Consider the following 20,601-nt stretch of genomic DNA (forward strand, 5'->3'; position numbering starts at 1 on the left):
ATTCTCGAGGGCTACACCCACTGGGTGCGCTGTCGCACCCCCACTAACGCAAAAGGAAGAAAAAAGTTCAAAAAGCAAAGAGGAAACCTTACCCCGCTACCACAGGGACCTGCCTCCGTCCAGCACCGCGGCGTCTCTTCGTGCCGCCTGCTCGCTGTCCGGCTGGAGGACCCGGCGTCGGCCGCTTAGGAGCCGGTCGGGAAGCTGTGGCACCCTTGTCCTTCTTCCCGGCTGCCTCATCAACAGCGGTCGCTCCGCCCCTTTGACGCCTGCCGCGCGTTAGTGGCGGGCTGGTGACCTCTTCCACCCCATCGGAGTCCTCCTCGAAGGCTGCACCAGAAATGAATGAGGAATCTCGTCGTCATCCGTCCAGTCTGCAACGGAGGGCCGTGCGTACTCACCAGACGGTTTTGTCCCTTCCGACTCCAGGGGATTCTCCGAGCCGGTGGAGGAGTCCGAGCGGGATTCAATCATGCCCTCGTCCTCAATCTCCGAGGCGTTGGACACATCCACGTCAGGAGCGGGTGGACGGAGGGACCCCTGCAGATTCTCGAACAGTTGTGGAAAAGGATTCAATCGTCGGCTCAGCAACACGACCGAGTTCAAGGAAAACAACAAAGAATAAAGAAGCCACCTACCATCGGAGGCGGATGGGCCCTGTTGAAGGGGGACATCCCCCACGTCCATTCCCCGCTCTCATCCATGCGGGCGATGGAGATCAGGTTCACCCTTCGCGCTACAGCGCCGGGGGTGAACCTCTTGGTGGATAGCCGGCATGGATCATGCCAACCGCTCATCTGGCAGACCAGATGCGGCCGCCTCTGCAAGGGTAGGATTCGGCGGGCCACCATGGTGGTGAGCAGGTTGCGGCCAAGGAGGCCGCTCTTCTCCAAAATGTCGTGGTGGGCACAGATCAGCGCCACCTCGGGAATCGGCTTGGGGGTCTTCGCATCCCAGTTCCGCCTCGTTGGTGGAGCGATGTCGAATGCGGGCATGTTGAGGGCATCCTGGGCAGGGTCGGCGCTCTTCAAATAGAAGAAACCCTTCTGTCAATGCTTGATGGATTCTTGTAGAGGCATCTGGGGGAAGCCCGACTTCGAGCGGTGGCGCACCAACGCGGCCCCGCATGGCGTCATCGGGCGCGGCCCCTGGAGCTTCTCCACCTCGGATTTCTCCATGGAGATGGATTGCTGCTTGAAGAAAAACAGGCTGCGCCACAGGTCGACGCGGGGCTCGATCCCCACGAAGCCCTCGCACAGGACCACGAAAGCCGACAGCTGCAGAATGGCGTTCGGCGCCAAGTGATGCGGCTACAGCCCAAAGAAGTGGGGCCATTCGGTGAAGAAAGTGCTGGCCGGAAGCCCGAAGCCCTGGTAGAAATGCTCGACGAAGACCACGACCTCTCCCGTGGCGGGTGCGGGAGCGGTCTCGGCGCCAGGGAGTCGCACCAACGCTTGGGAGGCCGGGGGCAGTAGTCGATGGTGACGGAGCTCCTCGATGTGCCCCTCGCCAACATCACTGCCCAGCCAGGCTCCCTGCGAGGACGCCTTCTGCGCCGAGGGCCTCTTCGAGGAAGAACCACCGGTCGTGGTTGCGGGTGATGGGAACCCGAAGGGGTTGGCGACTTCGCGGCGATGAAGACGAAGAAGACGAAGGATGCGAGCTCTTTCTCTCTGGGCGCAGGGAGGAAGAGAGTGCGGATGCACGGCAAGGAGCGGGGCGAATGGCCTCCTCGGAACCCCCGCATCCCATTTAAACCCCCACGAAGCGTCATGGGGAGGGGATCCGGTGCGCGTCGGACCCCCATTAACCCCATGTATTACGGGTGGTAACGCTTCCCTAAGCCCAACCGTCGCGGAGTAAATCCGCAGAGGATCTCCCGAACGGAGGTCGAGGGGGCGTCGTGGCGGGACCCAGGGCCCAGGCCCGGTCCCGTCATCAGTAATCACCATCATTATGCCAGGCGGGGCCTGGCACGTGGTGTTCTCCGAGCGAATTGCGACGAGGCCGAGGCGTCGCTTCAAAGCCAATCGGTTTCGAAGCCGGCGCCCTTCGTCACGAGTGGCAGCGAAAAATATCAAGACAAATCGACAAGCCGGTGAGTCCGCCCGCCCGCAGACGGGAGTCCTCGCCAGCTTCGGGGATTACTGTCGGGGGATAACCCCGGGGTAGGCTCATCAAGCCCGCTCCTTCATTTCCGGCCCAAAGGACATGAACGTATACAGATTCTCAAGGCCCAACTCTTCCGGCCGGCAGGGCAGCGCCTACCGGCTAGAGGACGAGATGGCCATTCCTCTGGCCGGCCAAGCAACCCCCGCCGGCTAGAGTCAAGGCAGCTACCTCTCCTGAGCCGGCCTGGTCCCGCCAGCCCGGCTCGGAAGGAGGCGGCCGCGCCCAAGCCGGCTAGCCAAGCAGGCTAGCCGGCCGAAGATCACAAGTCACATCAGATCGTAGGTCAGGATAAGACCTTACGATTGAAGGTAGCTACGCGTTAGCAAAAGGTGCTGGATCGGGGCGCCCGGCAGGTACGAGCGTCGGTGGCCACGCCGCTGACCTACCCCGACTCTGATCCATCACCTAGCATAGTGTCGGACCGTCACACTCCCACTCCATTAGTGCACTCGGCGTGGGGAACAGTAGAGGCGGCCGTACTACCTGCCCATGATGAATCTCGCGCGGCGACGCTTGACGTACAACGCGTGCTCGGCGTCAACCTTACGCGAGAGCCTCATTGGCCAGCCGGAGGGTCCCACAGCCAATCGAGACCATGTAGTCGGCGGGTCCCTCAAGCGACAAGACAAGACTCTAGTGGGCCCCTGGCCAGCCGGCGAGGCTGCCAGCCGGGTCCCACACTTGTACTCTTTATCCATATTGTAGGCTGGCGGCTTCGTTTATAAAACCCCCCGGTCGCCCTCCATGCAAGGGGGCCGATCATTCCAGAACCGAACAACACTACACACTCACTAACCACAGAGAGAGGCAGAGACGAGCCGGCTGCTCCCCTCTTCCTCCTCCCAACACAACTCCAGGAACAACTCTGTACTCTGTTCATACACATCAAACACTCCGGCAGGATTAGGGGTATTATCTCTACGGAGAGCCCTGAACCTGGGTACATCGTGCATCCCATGCGTGTACCAACCTCGTTCCAACGTCCACCTTTGTCTCTTCGGTTCTCACCGACTTTAGCCTACCTATGGCATATGTTGTGAGTATTCACCGACACTTGGGGCGTGGCCAGGGGGTGGGGGCGCCCCACAGGCTTGTGGCTTCCTCGGGACTCTTCTCTGGTATTTTTTTCTTCCGGTATTTTTGATATTTTCCAGAAAAATCTTTTCGGGGATTTTCTTCCGTTTGGACTCCGTTTCAAAATCTCCTCTGAAAGGGGTCAAAAACATGGAAAAAACAGGAACTGGCACTTGGCACTGAGTTAATAAGTTAGTCCCAAAAAATATATAAAAGGCATGCACAACATCCAAAGTTTGACAAGATAATAGCATGAAACCATCAAAAATTATAGATACGTTGGAGACGTATCAAGGGCCACTTCATCACCCTTGCTGCCCTCAAGATGATGTGTGAGTAGTTCACCACAGACCTACGGGTCCATGGAAGTGCCTAGATGGCAATCTCTGTCTCTCTCTTTGATCTTCAATGCAATGATCATCGCATCTTCGCTTTGATCCATATGATGTAATTCCTTTTGTGCGGTGCGTTTGTTGGGATTCAAAGAATTGCGGGTTTATGTTCACATTATTCATGATAAATATTTGAGTCTCCTTTGAATACTTATATGATTCTTATGTGCATGATTATGATAGCTTCGTAATTCTCTCTGGTTTATTGAAATAGTTTTGCCAACTAGATTGATATTTCTTCTATGAGAGAGGTGCATCGTAGTAGGTTCAACCTGGTGAATTTCTATATCCTAGTGAGAGAAGGGAACAAGATGCATATTTGTGTTTCTGCTACTAAGGATAAAACGATGGGGTTTATTCATATTGCTTGAGTTTACTTTGTCTACATCATATCATCTTACTCCATGCATTACTTTGTTTTACTTAATACTCTAAATGCATGTTGGGTAGCGATCGATGAGTGGAGTAATAGTAATAGGTGCAGGCAGGAGTCAGTCTATTTTTTGTGGATGTTATGCATATATACACATGATCATTGCCGTGAATATCGCATAACTATCCGATTTTCTGTCAATTGCCCAACAGTAATTTGTTTACCCACTGTATGCAATTTTTCCATGAGAGATTCCACAAGGGAAATCTATAGCCCCTCGGTATGTTCACAACATATTGATAAAACCTTCATTACCTTGTTGTCATTTACTTTTATTTTATTTTATCTTTCTATCTACAATTATCTACACACCTCACTTGCTTGCAAATAACAAGACAAGAGGATTGACAACCCTCTTGCCCATGTTGGGTGCAAGTTATTTGTTCTTTTGTGTGCAGCCGCTGAAGACGTTTGTGGTTGATAGTCATATTGGTTTGATAGACCTTGGTTTCTGTCGGGGGGATAACCCCGGGGTAGGCCCATCAGGCATATTCCTTCATTTCCGGCCCAATGGACATGAAGGAGCGGAGATTCTCAAGGCCCAAATCTTCTGACCGACAAGGCATCACCTACCGGCTGGAAGACAAGGCGGCCACCTTTCTGGCCGGCCAGGCAACCCCTGCCGGCTAGAATCCAGGCGGCCTCCCATTCAGACCCGGCTTGGTCCCGCCAGCCGGACTAAGGACGAGGCGGCCACCCTCAAGCAGGCTGACCAAGTAGGCTAGCCGGCCGAGGATCACCAGTTACATCAGATCGTAGGTCAGGAAAGGACCTCACGATTAAAGGTAGCTACACATCAGCAAAGGTACTGGATCGGGGCGCCCAGCAGGTACGAGCGTTGGCGGCCACGCCGCTGACCTACCCCGGCTTTGATCCATCACCTAACTTGATGTCGGACCGTCACACTCCCACTCCATTACTACACTCGGCGTGGGGAACAGTGGAGGCGGTCGTACTGCCTGCCCATGAAGAATCTCGCGGGGCGACGCTCGACGTACAGTGCGTGCTCAGCGTCAACCTTACGCGGGAGCCCCATTGGCCAGCCGGCGGGTTCCACCAGCAATCGAGATCATGCAGCCGGCGGGCCCCTCATTGACAAGACAAGACCCTTGTGGGCCCCTGGCCAGCCGGCGAAGCAGCCAGCCGGCGAAGCAGCCAGCCGGGTCCCACGCATGTACCCTTTATCCATATTGTAGGCCGGCGGGTTCGCCTATAAAACCCCCCGGCCGCCCCCCATGCAAGAGGGTCGATCACTTGCCAGTCATTCAACCCTACACACTCACCAACCAACAGAGAGCGAAGTAGAGACGAGTTGGCTGCTCCCCTCTTCCTCCTCCCAACACAGCTCCAGGAGCAACATTGTACTCTGTTCCCATACATCAAACAAACCAGCAGGATTAGGGGTATTATCTCTATGCAGAGCCCTGAACCTGGGTACATCGTGCGTCCCATGCGTGTACCAACCTCGTTCCCAGCGTCCACCTTTGTCCCTTCGGTTCTCACCAACTTTAGCCTACCCCTGGCATATGTTGTGAGTATTCACCGACATTTGGCACCCACCGTGGGGCCGATCGCGGCATCGGCTGGCTTCACGCGCTGGGCGGGGGCCCGCATCTACACCACCGGATGCATCGCGTCCGGATCAGTTTGCATGCCCGTGGAGCTCGCTTTCGACGAGGCGACGTCCATGATGATCGACGTCCCCGTCTGCCATGCGGATTCGGACGAAGATTCTGATGACGAGGCGCTCCCCAGCGTCGTCATCGCTGCTATGGGGAACCTCAGCGTTCTCTTCAGCGACCTTCGCATCAATGATGGCCCACGCTACTTCGGTGTGGACTACGACGTTGAGGCGCTCTGCGCCAGCTTCAGCACGCTCTCTATTGATGAGATGCCTGCCCACGACGTTTACCCCAGTAACGTCCTCATCTTCTACGGCCCCCCGCCGTCGGTGGGGTTCTTCACCCCATACCACGTTGCTGTCGTCTCCAACGCCGTGGAGGTGATGGTTATCGGCGCTTGCACCAGCACGGATCCCGGCAAGGCCTCCGCAGGCACCGGCGAGCCCGCTGCGGCCGCCGCGGACACTCTTTCGGACACCATCGCCGGCCTGAAGACACCGGTCACCGCTTCCGCTGATCCTGCAGACGCTCGGGCCTCACTGGAGGAGGCTCGCAAGCGTATCTTGGAGGAGGGCATCGTCGTGGCCTCCGCGAAACGTCGGTTGGAGGCTACACATCGTGAGTATAACTCTGCACACGGTCTTACTCCGATTTCCGAGGCCCCCAGCCGGCTTGGATCGTTCGTCGACGAGGTTCTAGGCGGGGACCTCCCCACCTACGAGACTCCTGCGGCCAACATGCGGGCAGCGCAGGCGGCCATGGAGGAGATAGCAAGCCTGGAAGGCGAGGAGCGTCCCTTCTAGGAGAAGCGTGTCAAGGATCTCCTTGACGCCGCTAACCAGCAGAACGCTCGGTTCGACCCCGGCCAGGCTCATTCAGAGTCCCCGGGACCGAACTCGGGGGCTCGCCGCAACCCTAGCGGCTAGCACCATGCCGAAGGATCTTCCTCGCATCGCCCTTCCGGCTGGAGGGGCGAGGGAAGCCAAGGCCGACGCTCACAGCACCAGAGCGAGCACACTTCGGGCTTACGTTGCGGAGGCGACGAGGGCGAATCGGAGTACGGGGATCTTCCCCACGAAGAACTCACGCCTCCGGCTCCAGAGGCGCCTCCCCTCTCACCATCGGGGCTGGCGCCCCCGCCTCCCAGGACGAGCGGGACGCCCGCCGGCGTATCATTGCCCTGGCCCATTCGGCCCTCCTAGAGGAAGACGGACCCGTCGGTCCGGCTTGCTTCGGCCCCCGGATCCGAGGGGAGTCGTTCCCCCGAGGTTTCACCCTGCCTCGGGATACGCCAAAATACAACGGCACGGCCAAGCCAGAAGACTGGCTGATCGACTACACCACGGCCATAGGCATCGCCAGGGGCAACAAGCGCGTAGCGGTTCACTACATGCCACTCTTGCTGGCCGGCTCGGCCCAGACCTGGCTTAACAGCCTCCCGGCCAGCAGTGTCAACTCCTGGGTGGACTTCCAGGAGGCGTTCGTCTACAACTTCACCGGCACCTACAAGCGCCTTGGCCGGCCCCGCGAGCGGGCCATGTCCGTCCAGAAGGCCGACGAACCCCTTCACGACTACGTCACCCGGTGGACTGAGCTCCGCAACTCCTGTGAGGGGTGCATGAGGTACAAGCCATCCAGTACTTCATCGACGGATGCCGAGACGGCACCCTCCTCAAGCACAAGCTCATGTGCGCTGAGCCCACCTCTTTGGCGGTGCTCATGGCCAAGGCGGACAAGTACGCCACGGCCGACTCCGCAATGCGCATCAAGGTGACCGCCTTGGACAAGGTTGTGCCTGCGCCGGCTACTCCCAAGCCGGCTGGGGACAACCGAGGCGGCCAGAACAACTACAAGCGCAAGGCGGATCAGATGGATCCCCGCTCCAACAACAAGCTAGTGGCCAACGTGGAGGGCGAGGCGTCGGCTTCCCAAGCCGGCCCTCCATGAAAGCGACGCAATCAGGGCAACCCCAACTGGCTGCCCAAGCATTCTCTCGAGCAGCTGCTTGACACCCCCTGCAAGATACATTCGGGGGCGACGCCGTCTACCCATACCCTTCGACAGCGCAGCATCGCACGCCGGTTGTCGCAAGGGGAGGGCCTGCCGGCTCCTCCGGGTGCGCAGGCGGCGCCCCGTGCACCGGCTCCCCATCACGCTCCGCTTCCACCGCCACCGCCTCGCGATGACGGTCCTCACCCTGACGACTATCCTCATCACGACGGAGCATTCGCTGTCTTCACCAGCGAAGGCGATGACAAACAAAGCCTGCGCCAAAGGCGGCACGAGGTAAACGCCACTGTCCCCCCGGTTCCCCAGTACATGCATTGGTCTAACAAACCAATCACATGGATCCGGGTGGACCATCCCGTGGTGATGCCCAACCCGGGGTCATACGCCCTCGTCCTCGACCCCACCTTCGCCTCCAAGAGGCTCACCTGCCGATTCTCCCGGGTGCTGGTCGATGGCGGCAGCAGCATCAACATCCTCTACTTCGACACTCTCCTCAAGCTCGGGCTCAAGGAGACGGACGTCCTGCCAACCAGCATTGTCTTCCATGGCATCGTCCCTGGGCAGTCATGCTCGCCCATCGGCAAGATCCAGCTGGACGTCCTCTTCGGCGACAAGGCCCACTTCCGCCGAGAGTCGATATGGTTCGAGGTAGTGGACCTCAGTAGCCCGTACCACGCCCTGCTGGGGAGACCGGCTCTGGCCAAGTTCATGGCTATTCCGCACTAAGCCTACCTGAAGATGAAGATACCGGGTCCCAAGGGCATCATCACTGTTGTTGGCGACTACAAGAATTCGCTCGAGTGCGCCCAAGATAACAGCCGCCTCGCCGACGCCTTGGTGATTGCCGAGGAGAAGCGGCAGATCGACCGGCTCGTGGCCCAGGCTTTCGAGCAGCCGGCGATTCCTTCTCCTCCGTCCCAATCGGCCGGCGAGGGCTACTTCAAGCCGGCTAAAGAGACCAAGCAGGTCCTGCTCGACCCTGCCAACCCAAAGCAGTGCATCACCATCGGGGCTGGCCTCAGCCCAAATAGGAAGGCGCGCTCGTTGACTTCCTCCGTGAGAATCGGGACATCTTTGCATGGTCCCGCAAGGACATGCCGGGTGTTCCAAGAAAGTACGCCGAGCACAAACTTCACGTGCGACCGGATGCAAAGCCGGTGAAACGACCTTTGCGCTACTTCGCCGAAGGGAAGCGGTGCACAATCGGAGAAGAGATCACCCGGCTCCTTGCAGCTGGCTTCATCATGGAGGTTTTCCACCCGGACTGGCTGGCGAACCCAGTCCTGGTGCTGAAGAAGAACAACACCTGGCGAATGTGTATCGACTACACTAGCCTGAATAAGGTCTGTCCGAAAGACCCTTTCGCGTTGCCTAGGATAGATCAAGTGATCGACTCCACTGCAGGCTGCGAACTGCTGTCATTTCTGGATGCTTATTCAGGCTACCATCAGATGAAGCTGGATCCAGCTGATCGCCTGAAGACCTCCTTCATCACGCCGTTCGGGGCCTACTGCTACACCACCATGACGTTCGGTTTGAAGAACGCAGGTGCGACGTTCCAACGCTGCATGCAGCAGTACCTGCTGCCACAGATTGACAGAAACATCCATGTCTATGGGGATGACATCGTTGTCAAGACGAAGCAGCACTTCAGCCTCCTCGACGACCTACGGGAGACATTCGCCAACCTGCGCGAATACAAGATCCGGCTCAACCCTGAGAAGTGCATCTTCGGGTCGCAGGCGGCAAACTCTTGGGGTTCTTCGTATCCGCCCGCGGCATCGAAGCAAACCCTGAGAAGATCAGCACCATCGAGCGGATGGTGCGGCCGGCTCGGATCCTCGACGTCCAGAAGTTCGCCGGTTGCTTGGCATCCCTTAGCCGGTTCGTCAGCCGGCTTGGCGAGAAAGCCGTTCCACTCTACCAGCTCATGAAGAAGAAGACGAAGTTCGAGTGGAACGACCAGGCGGACGAAGCCTTCCGCGACCTCAAGCGGGTAATCTCGAGCCTGCCAATCTTGGCAGCCCCATCTGAAAGGGAACCCATACTCATATATATCGTGGCAACCACTCGCGTGGTCAACGTAGTGTTGGTAGTTCACCGCAAAGAGGAAGGCAAAGCCCTGCCAGTACAGCGCCATGTCTACTACCTTAGTGAGGTCTTGTCCGCCTCTAAGCAGAACTACCCTCATTATCAGAAAATGTGTTATGGTGTTTACCTTGCCGCAAAGAAATTAAAACAATACTTAAAAGAGCATGCCATCACTGTGGTGAGCACTGCTCCGCTCTTAGAGATCATGGGAAACTGTGATGCCACGGGAAGAATTACCAAATGGTCCATCGCCATGGCAGACCATGATATTCGGTACGAGCCTCACACCGCCATCAAATCACAGGTTGTGGCCGACTTCTTAGTCGACTGGGCCGAGACCCAGTTCGAGCCACCGCCTCCAGACTCCACGCATTGGCGGATGCACTTTGACAGCTCGAAGATGCGGACAGGACTGGGAGCCGGCATCATCTTGACGTCTCCGAAAGGGGACCAGCTCAAGTACGCTCTCCAGATCCATTTCGCCGCCTCCAACAACGTCGCCAAGTACGAAGCACTGGCTCACGGCCTCCGTCTTGCCAAGGAGATTGGCATCCGGCGGCTCATATGCTTCGGCGATTCAGACTTGGTGGTGCAGCAGGTCTCTGGCGAATGGGACGCCAGGGACACCAACATGGCGAGCTACCGCTTCCTCATCCAGCAGCTCAGCGGCCCCTTCGAGGGTTGTGAGTTCCACCATGTTCCCAGGGCGGAAAATGAGGCGGCCGATACGTTGGCAAAGATCGGCTCCACAAGGCAGGCCATCCCAGCCGGCGTCTCCCTCGAGCAACTCCACAAGCCGTCTATCAAGCCGTCTCCTGAGTCGGCATCATTCTTCGTACTGGCCGACTCTACGGTACTAGCGCCGCTGGCTCCACCAGTTATGCCGGCTGTGGACCCCACGCCGGCTGCACTGACGGCACCGTCTCCAAATGCGGCACCGACTGAGTCTACGGTGCAAGCGCCGTCGGCTCCACCAACTACGCCGGCTTCGGATCCCTAATCCGGCTCCATTGGTCCAACCGACTCCAACAACGGCACCAGCTACAACGACAACCCCGGCTCTGCCCGGGCTCGAATTCTCCCAGTGGGTGGACGTCATGGAGATAGATGATGAGCCAGCTGCAGCAATAGCACCGGAGACGCCATCAAGCTCGAGGGCTACAGAAGCCCCCAACAATCAAGACGAAGCAGAGGCGACCCTTGTGTCGGCTCCATCATGGGCTGAGGCCATTCTGGCCTTCCTTCTTTGCGGCGAACTTCCTCAGAACGAGGCGGAGGCGAGACAGACCCAGCGCAGGTCCGCCGGTTATGCCATCATCAATCACGAGCTGGTGCGACGCAGCACGACCGGCGTGTTCCAACGCTGCGTCGAATCAGAAAAAGGGCAGGAGATCCTCAGAGACATCCACCACGGGGAGTGTGGGCATCACGCCGCCTCCAGAACCCTGGTGCCCAAAGCATTCCGCCATGGATTCTACTGGCCCACGGCCCTCGAGGAGGCTGTGGATCTGGTGGACAAATGTGAAGGCTGCCAACGCTTCAGTGCACAAAGCCATATGCCGCCTTCAGCGGTGAAAACCATTCCCTTATCATGGTCATTCGTCGTCTAGGGGCTGGACATGGTTGGGCCCTTCAAGACGGCTCGCGAAGGGATGACACATATTCTGGTAGCCGTCGACAAGTTCACCAAGTGGATCGAAGCCAGGCCTATCAAGAAGCTTGACGGCCCCACTGCTGTCAGGTTTATCACGGACATCTCTATCCGATATGGCGTTCCCCACAACATCATCACCGACAATGGCACCAACTTCGCCAAGGGCGCCCTGGCGCTCTACTGTTCCAAGGTAGGCATCCGGCTCGACCTGGCCTCCGTGGCACACCCTCAGTCAAATGGCGAAGCGGAGAGGGCCAACGGCCTGATCCTAGCCGGCATCAAGCCAAGGCTGGTGGCACCACTGGTCAGGTCAGCCCGCTGCTGGATTGAAGAACTGCCGGCTGTGCTATGGAGCCTCCGCACCACGCCCAACCGGTCGACCGGCTTCACTCCATTCTTTCTGGTATACGGGTCTGAGGCTATTATCCCCACGGATGTCGAATTCGACTCGCCTCGGGTCACCCTATACACAGAAACGGAGGCGAAGGAGGCCAGAGAAGACGGTGTGGACCTCCTCGAAGAAGAAAGGGACCTGGCTTTGAGCCGGACGGCCATCTACCAACAAAAGCTGAGATACTACCACAGCAAAAAGATCAGGCCTCTCTCTTTCAAGGAGGGAGACTTGGTCCTCAGAAGAATCCAGCGCACTACCGGCCAACACAAGCTCTCCCCCCCTGGGAGGGACCCTTCATCATCAGTAGGGCGCTACACAACAACGCTTACTACCTGATTGACGCCGAGAAGCCAAGGAAGCGCAAGAGGGACGACTCCGGCCAAGAAACGGAGCGCCCATGGAATGCGGTGTTGCTTCGCCCGTTCTATTGCTAAAAGACAGAAGACAAGCAAAGGAAAGAACATACGCATGTATCTTCCTCCCTCTTCAGAAAACAACGAAGGCAATAAAAAGGACATGCTCCATGTTTCTTTTTGTCAAGAGTTTTCACTCAAGTGTACGGGCTATACAGCGTACCACCTCTTGTCGGCTTAACCAAGCTCGAAGGCTATGTCACGCGGTCCCTTGCTAGCTTAAACAAGCTCGGGGGCTCGCCAGCCGCGTGAACGGTCCACCCTTATAACGGACACATAGTGTACCGGCTGACTCCTGGTCCGTCGCTCAAGCCTGCGGGCTGATTCCAGTCGCTCGGTTCGCGATATGACGCCAGGTCAGGTCGAATACATGCAAAGTCCGGCTATACTTGGGACGACCGGCTCGGGCTGGCTCGATCGTACATATGATCTCATTCAAGACTCAAGACGGCCTCTGACTGCCGGGAACAACAAATATGATGAAAAAGCAGGCTCCATGCTTCCTCTTGCTAAAAGAGTTTTCACTCAGTGTACGGGCTACACCGCGTACCACCTCTTGTTGGTTTAATCAAGCTCGGAGGCTACGCAGCGTGGCCCCTTGCTAGCTTTAAACAAGCTCAGGGGCTCGCCAGCCGCTCGGACAGTCACTCCTTGTACTTGGGCACATAGTGTACCGGCTGACTCCCGGTCCTTCGCTTGAACCTGCGGGCTGGCTCCGGTCGCTCGCTTCACGATATGACGTCGGGTTAGGTCGAATACATGCACAGTCCGGCTATACTAGTGACGACTGGCTCGAGTTGATTCATTAAAGCCGGCCTCTGATTGGCTTATGTCTTGTTCTTTATGTCTTGATGGCTTCGGATAAGAGAAGTCAACCAGGAATCAAAAGACGGGATCATAAGACAACACGCTTGGTGACGAATATAATGTTGAATATATACATTCATAAAAACCATTGGCCCACGGCCCACGTTCGTTACATCCCTCCGGGGGTAGAACCAAAAACACAAAAGGACACTAGTTACGGGACAGCGGCCTCAGTGGTCCTGTCGGCTGCTGCTCCTGATGTGGTAGCATTGCCGCCTCCGGCTCCTCCCGAGGTGGTTGCCTCGTCTCCCCCGTTGCGGCCCCCGGCTCCGCTGATCCCGAAGTCGGCATACGCCCCACCGCTGGAGGCGGCTGCAGATTCCGCAGCCCGGACCGCCTCGTCAGAGCTGCCGTCGGTGTCATAGGGCTGAAGGCCGTGCATATATTCAGCGATCACGCCGCCGTCTTCACCCCGCTCCAAGACGAAGTCATCCCAGGCGGAGTACTCGGCGATGGCGCTGGCTCTCACCCGAAGCTCCTCCTTCATGCCTCACAGCTCCGCCTCTGAGCTGTCGCGCTGGGCAGCCAGCCTGCCCAAGTTCAGGTTACGATACCATGACTTGGCCAAGCGCATGGCCATATAAGCCCCAGACCGCGCTGCGGAGGCACGCCAGGCGTCTAGGCGCTCTCCACCCGCTGCGAGCCAGCGGGCAAGCCGGCTCATGGTCGTCGGCTCCACACCCTCCGGCCACAGGGCCGCCACCATCGACGAACCTACAACCTGGAGCCGAGTCACAGACTCGCCCAGGACGTGCAGGTGGGCAGAAGGCCCACCCCAATCTCCTCTACGCTCTAGCAGGAGGTAGTATCCACCTCCTGCCCGCCCATGCGGCGCTCCTCACGGCACACCTCAACGGCGGTGTCGGCTGCGACCTAGGTCTCGAAGAAGAGATCTGGGGTAAAGACAGCCGAGACGTAAGAACACAGCAAGAGGAGGAGACGGCCAAAAGACCAAACACAAAACAAGGAAAAGAGACCCACGCTGGAAGGCGCCGTCGGTCTCATGAAAGACCTCGAGGACCTCGCGCTCCTGCACCTCACTCGCATGAGTGAGGCGGGCGAATTCCTCCTGGAGGGTCGCGGCGGAGTCCAGCGCCTTAGCCAGTTGCGCTTGCTTCTGGGTAAGGGCTTCGTCCTTCGCCCTCAAGGCGGCGTCCTTGAGGTTCGCCTCCTCAAGATGAAGCGGCGCGAGGCGGTCCATGTTGGCTGAGTAGGAGGCCTCCTTCTCCTGCAGCGTGGCCCGCACCCGCTCCAACTTGACCCGGCCGGCCGCCTCGAGCTCCTTCTTCTCCGCCTGAAGAAGGTCCAGCTGCTCTTGGAGTTGGCCGCCGGCGTCACGCAGGGCATCACGCTCCACGGCAACCTCGCCCAGCCGGGCTTCAAGCTCGGCTATCCGGCTATCAGCCCCCAGGTGTTGATCCCGAAGCTCGTTGTACGCCTATACCTGAGCATCGTAAAGCGCCTGCCAAGGGGGAGAGAAAGGGAACAAGATAAAGATTTGACCTGGTTAAAAGCCTAACCAGCCCGATTCTCGGGGGCTACACCCAGTGGGTGCGCTTGCGCGCCCCCACTGAAGAAAATGGTGCAGAGAAAAAGGCCTCCAAGAGATTCGGACCGGTTGGCAATTAACCCGCCCGATTATCGGGGGCTACACCCAGTGGGTGCGCTGTCGCGCCCCCACTGACGTCAAGAGAAAAAAGCGCAGAGAAAAAACAAAAAAGGCAAGGCCTACCTGGGTGCGGGCTTCCAGGCGCTCCATGTCGCCGCATACCACGCGGGCGACCTATTCCACCTTTGACCGGCCGCTGGTAAACAGCGTCACCAGCTCCGGCACGCCGGAAAGATCGGTGCCGGCGGGCATTCGCAGGCGGGCCAAGTTCGCCGCCTGCCATGACTTCATGGGCCGGCTCCCAGGCCGGCCCCCTGTCCTTGGCGCAACAGGGCCCTGGTGGGGGACGACGATGGCGCCGGCTCCTGGTGCCGGCTCGACGGCCGGCTCGGGCGCCGTCCCAGCCGGCGCTACCTCCTCCACAGGAGGCGGATGAGCCGCGTCCAGCGCATCCATGGTCGCCCCTGGGGCGTCTGGGGACGCGTCCGGCGCGGTCAGATCCAGCACCGACGCGTCAGGAGCTGCTTCGGCCCGGGGAGAAACCGGAATCGTCTCCAGGTCCACCTGCTCCGGGGCTACCGGCTCAGGTGGCTGGGCCCCTTCGGTCTCGGGGCCGGCCTGGAGGCGGCCTCGCTAGCTGGCTCCTCCACACGAGCATGTGTGGAGGGGTCCTGTCTAGCCTTCGCACGCTTCTCCGCCGGCTTCTCGACCCGGCTGGGGTGAGGCTGACCCATGGCGGTCTTCCTTGCAGCCGTGTCCCACCGGCGCTTGGATTCTATCTCGAGCTCCCTCTCGGCAGCATCAGCTGCTGCTCAGCCGGCCCGCTCGGCTGCGGAGGCGGTGTCCTCATCCGCATCCTCCGCCTCCCTGTCAAGCCAAGCTTCTCAGGAACAAAGCTCGTCTCAAGATATGAAAGGGAGAAGAGGAGGAAACCATACCCTGCAACTATCGGGACCTGCCTTCGGCCACCGCCACGGCGCCTCTTGGCGCCGTCTACTCGCTGCCCGGCAGGGGGACCCGGCGCCGGTCGCTTAGAGGCCGGCCGGGAAGCTGTGGCACCCTTGCCCTTTTTCCCGGCTGCCTCGTCAGCAACGGTCGCTCCGCCACCTTGACGCCGGCTGCGCGTCAGTAGTGGGCTGGCGACCTCCTCCACCTCGTCGGAGCTTTCCTCGAAGGCTGCATCAGAACAGAATGAGGCTTCCTCATTGTCGTCCGTCTAGTCTGCTATGGCGTGCCGCGGGTACTCACAAGACGGCTCGGTCCCTTCCGACTCCAGCGGATCTTCCGAGCCGGCGGAGGAGTCTAAGCGGAGCTCCATCGCATCCTCGTCCTCCATCTCGGAGGCATCGGACACCTCCACGTCAGGAGCAGGCGGACGGAGGGACCCCTGGAGGGTCTTGAACATCTACAAGAAAGGAATTCAACCAGGCTCAGCAAACGCCGCCGGCTTCGAAACAAAACGACGGAAAAGAAGGGAGTAAGGCTACCATCAGAGGAGGATGAGCCCGGTTGAACGGGGACATCCCCCATGTCCATTCCCCACCCTCATCCATGCGGGCGGTGGAGATCAGGTTCACCCTTCGCGCTACAGCACCCAGGGTGAACCTCTTGGTGGACAGCCGGCATGGATCAAGCCGGCCGCACATCTGGCAGACCAGATGCGGCCGCCTCTCCAGAGGTAGAATCCGGCGGACCACCATGGTGGCGAGAAGGTCGCGGACGAGGAAGCCGCTCTTCCCCAAGATATCGAGGTGGGCGCGAATAAGCGCCACCTCAGGATGCGGCTTCGGAGTCTTCGCGTCCCAGTTCTGCCGCGTCGGAGAGGCGATGGCGAACGGGGGCATGTTTAGGGCGTCCTGGGCCGGGTGGGTGCTCCTCACGTAGAAGAACCCCTTTTGCCAATGCTTGACGGAGTCTTGCAAAGGCATCTGGGGGAAGCCGGACTTCGGGCGGTGATGCACCAACGCGGCCCCGTACGGCGTCATGGGTCGCGGCCCCTTGAGCTTCTCCACCTTGGATTTCTCCATGGTGATGGATTGCTGCTTAAAGAATAACAGGTTGCACCACAGATCGACGCGAGGCTCGATCCCCACGAAGCCCTCGCATAGGACCACGAAGGCGACCAGCTGCAGTATGGCGTTCGGCGCCAGATGATGCGGCTGCAGGCCGAAGAACTGGAGCCACTCGGCGAAGAAAGGGCTAGCCGGGAGCCCAAAACCCCGGTAGAAGTGCTCGGGGAAGACCACAACCACTCCTGCGACAGGTGCGGGAGAGGCCTCGAAGCTAGGAAGGCGCACCGACACTTGGGAGGTCGGGGGCAGCAGTCGATGATGACGGAGCGCATCATGAGCTCCTCGTCGACATCGCTGCCCAGCCAGGCCCCCTGCAAGGGCGCCTGCTACGTCGACGAATTCTTCGAAGAAGATCCACCGGCCATGGCTGCGGGTGGCGAGATCTCGAAACGGTCAACGGAGGTCTCGGCGGCGAAGAAGAAGGAGACGAAGGGCGCGAGCTCTTCTTCTCAAGACGCAAGGAGGAAGAAACCACGGAGCAGGGCGAGAAGAGGGGGCGAATGGCCTCCTCGAAACCCTTGCGTGCCATTTAAACCCCCACAAAGCATCGTGGGGAGGGGATCCGGTGCGCGTTGGGCCCCGTTAATTCCGTGTATTACGGGCGGTAACGCCCCCCTAAGCCCAATCGTCGCGGAGTAAGTCCGCAGAGGATCTCCTGCGCGGAGGCCGAGGGGGCGTCGTGGCGGGACCCAGGGCCCAGGCCCGGTCCCGTCAGTAGTAATCTCCATCATTACGCCAGGCGGGGCCTGGCACGTGGCGTTTTCCGGGCCAGTTACGACTGGACCGAGGCGTTGCTTCAAAGCTACCCAGCTCCAAAGCCGGCGTCCTTCGCCGCAAACAATAGCCAAAATATCAAGACAAATCAACAAGCCGGTGAGGGTGCCCGCCAGCAGGCAGCAGACCTCGCCAGCTTCGGGGACTACTGTCGGGGGGATAACCCCGGGGTAGGCCCATCAAGCCTGTTCCTTCATTTCCGGCCCAATGGACATGACGGCGCGGAGATTCTCAAGGCCCAAGTCTTCTGACCGACTAGGCATCACCTGCCGGCAGGAAGACAAGGCGGCCACCTTTCTGGCTGGCCACGCAACCCCTACCGGCTAGAATCCAGGCGGCCTCCCATTCAGACCCGGCCTGGTCCCGCCAGCCGGACTAAGGAGGAGGCGGCCACCCTCAAGCCGGCTGACCAAGCAGGCTAGCCGGTCAAGGATCACCAGTCACATCAGATCGTAGGTCAGGAAAGGATCTCATGATTAAAGGTTGCTACGCGTCAGCAAAGGTACTGGATCGGGGCGCCCGACAAGTACGAGCGTCGGTGGCCATGCCGCTGACCTACCCCGGCTCTGATCCATCACCTAGCTTGATGTCGGACCGTCACACTCCCACTCCATTACTGCACTCGGCATGGGGAATGGTGGAGGCGGTCGTACTGCCTGCCCATGAAGAATCTCGCGGGGCGACGCTCGACGTACAGCGCGTGCTCAGCGTCAACCTTACGCGAGAGCCCCATTGGCCAGCCGGCTGGTCCCACCAGCAATCGAGACCATGCAGCCGACGTCCCCCTCATCAACAAGACAAGACCCTTGTGGGCCCCTGGCTAGCCGGCGAAGCAGCCAGCTGGGTCCCACGCATGTACCCTTTATCCATATTGTAGGCCGGCGGGTTCTCCTATAAAACCCCCCGGCCGCCCCCCCATGCAAGAGGGTCGATCACTTGCCAGTCATTCAACCCTACACACTCACCAACCAACAGAGAGCGAGGTAGAGACGAGTCGACTGCTCCCCTCTTCCTCCTCCCAACATAGCTCCAGGAGCAACATTGTACTCTGTTCCCATACATCAAACACACCAGCAGGATTAGGGGTATTATCTCTACGGAGAGCCCTAAACATGGGTACATCGTGCGTCCCATGCGTGTACCAACCTCGTTCCCAGCGCCCACCTTTGTCCCTTCGGTTCTCACCGACTTTAGCCTACCCATGGCATATGTTGTGAGTATTCACCGACAGTTTCATAACTGAGGGAAATACTTACCCACTTCGTGTTACGATAACCCGTTCCTCTTCATGGAAAACCCAACAGAGATCACGAGTATTAGTAAGGATTTTTGGCGGCGTTGCAAGGGAATATCACCACGAACTACCAAGTAAGTCCAGACAAAATTCCATTCACTTGTTCCTCTTTTTATTTGCTGGTATATTTTTTGTCTCATAAAAAAATTAAAAATACAAAAATATTTATCTTTGCTTTCTTAGCTTGTCACTAGATTGCATCTTCGCTCTCTAGTTTGCTTGTCTGGCATGTTACTTTGCTTGCTCGGTCACCATGTCTCAAGATACTACTTAGCTTTGTGGCTTCTCATATACCAATAAAAAATATTTTATTAGTACTCCTATACCATGTCGGATTTCGGGCTCCGCAAAATCCTAAGGTTTCGAACACTAGGGCGTGTACGAAGGCTCTCCCTGCTTCACCTCGCCTAGCCCACTACTCAATGGAAACGGCGAAGAACTCACTCGAAGGTGAGGTGAACTCAGAACACAGTAGTTTACCCAGGTTTGGACCGCTGTGAAGCGTAAAACCCTACTCCTGCTTTTGCTGGATTGCCTCTCACGGAGGTTGATGAACGATATAGTACAATGCTCTTGAGCCTCCGGAGGCCAAGTGGCTTGGTGTGTTGCTCTAGGGTTACGATGATCCGATCCCCCTCTCTCAGGTATCCTACCCTTTCTATTTATAGTGGAGGTCAGGGTCCTCTTCCCTTATCGTAGGCGGGAAGGGATCCACAACGGCCAGTTTCGGTGGGAGACAAGGGAACATGCTTCCCCTGTCAAAAGTGGTATTTGCCTGCAAAGCCACTGCCAGCGCCGCAGAGGTGAGCACAGGGACGACATCCGTCCTGCCGGCGGGCGACCATGGTCTTGTTGCACCGGAAGGGAAACCTTTAGGAGATGCCTTTGGAGTCCTGATTCGCTCCCACCTCCTTTGAACTAAAGGTGGAATTGTCCTGTCCTGCCATCTTCTGACCGCCTGCCCTTCCATGGCGTCATCCTTGACTCCTGAGGCCTGATCTTGCCTTGAAATATCCGTCGCTCCAGAGGGGTCCTGAGGAAGGCCCCTGCTGGTCTTGATGTCGCTCTTCCTCGTGAGGCTAGGCCCCTCGCAAGGGCCTTGTTCAGGGTAGTGTTGTTCCTTGTCGATCTTGTGTTGACAAAGTGGGCCAGCCCTGGGCCGCACGCAGGCAGGTCTGGGTACCCCCGTTCCCAGAACGCCGACAGTAGCCCCCGGGCCCAAGGCGCGCCTGGGTTGGCTTCTTGGTGAAGCCTTGAGGACGGCCCGAAACATCATGGGCCCCATTTGCGTGCGGTTGAGGCGACCCATGTGTCTCGAAGCTGTGCGGTGACACTCTCGCTCCTCGAGGTGCCCCGGTGGTACCAGGCCACGATGATGTGATTCCCAAGAGTCGCACAAGCCATCATTTTGCTCATTGAATGCGACCGCACCCAACGGCCTTAGCGGATGTGACCGATCGATGGACACGTGAGGCGACGTGGGCGGCAGCGCTTCCGTCGGCCCATCTCGCGGCCCTCGTGAGTCATGCGATGCCCACGCTCCCGCGACAGTTGGTGGCTACGGCTTGCCTATAAATACTCCCAGCCCCCTGCGGGGGAAGGCACCGCAACCTTGAGCTCCTTCTCTGCTTCACCCATCCTCCGCGAGGAGACTTCTTCCCCTCCTTCGCTCTTCATCTTAATGGCATCCCCGGAGATGGCTCTGGCCGGGGAAAGCGTGTGGGGCCTCC

Source organism: Hordeum vulgare, chromosome 6H (assembly GCF_904849725.1).
Source record: "Hordeum vulgare subsp. vulgare chromosome 6H, MorexV3_pseudomolecules_assembly, whole genome shotgun sequence".
Lineage (NCBI taxonomy): Eukaryota > Viridiplantae > Streptophyta > Magnoliopsida > Poales > Poaceae > Hordeum > Hordeum vulgare.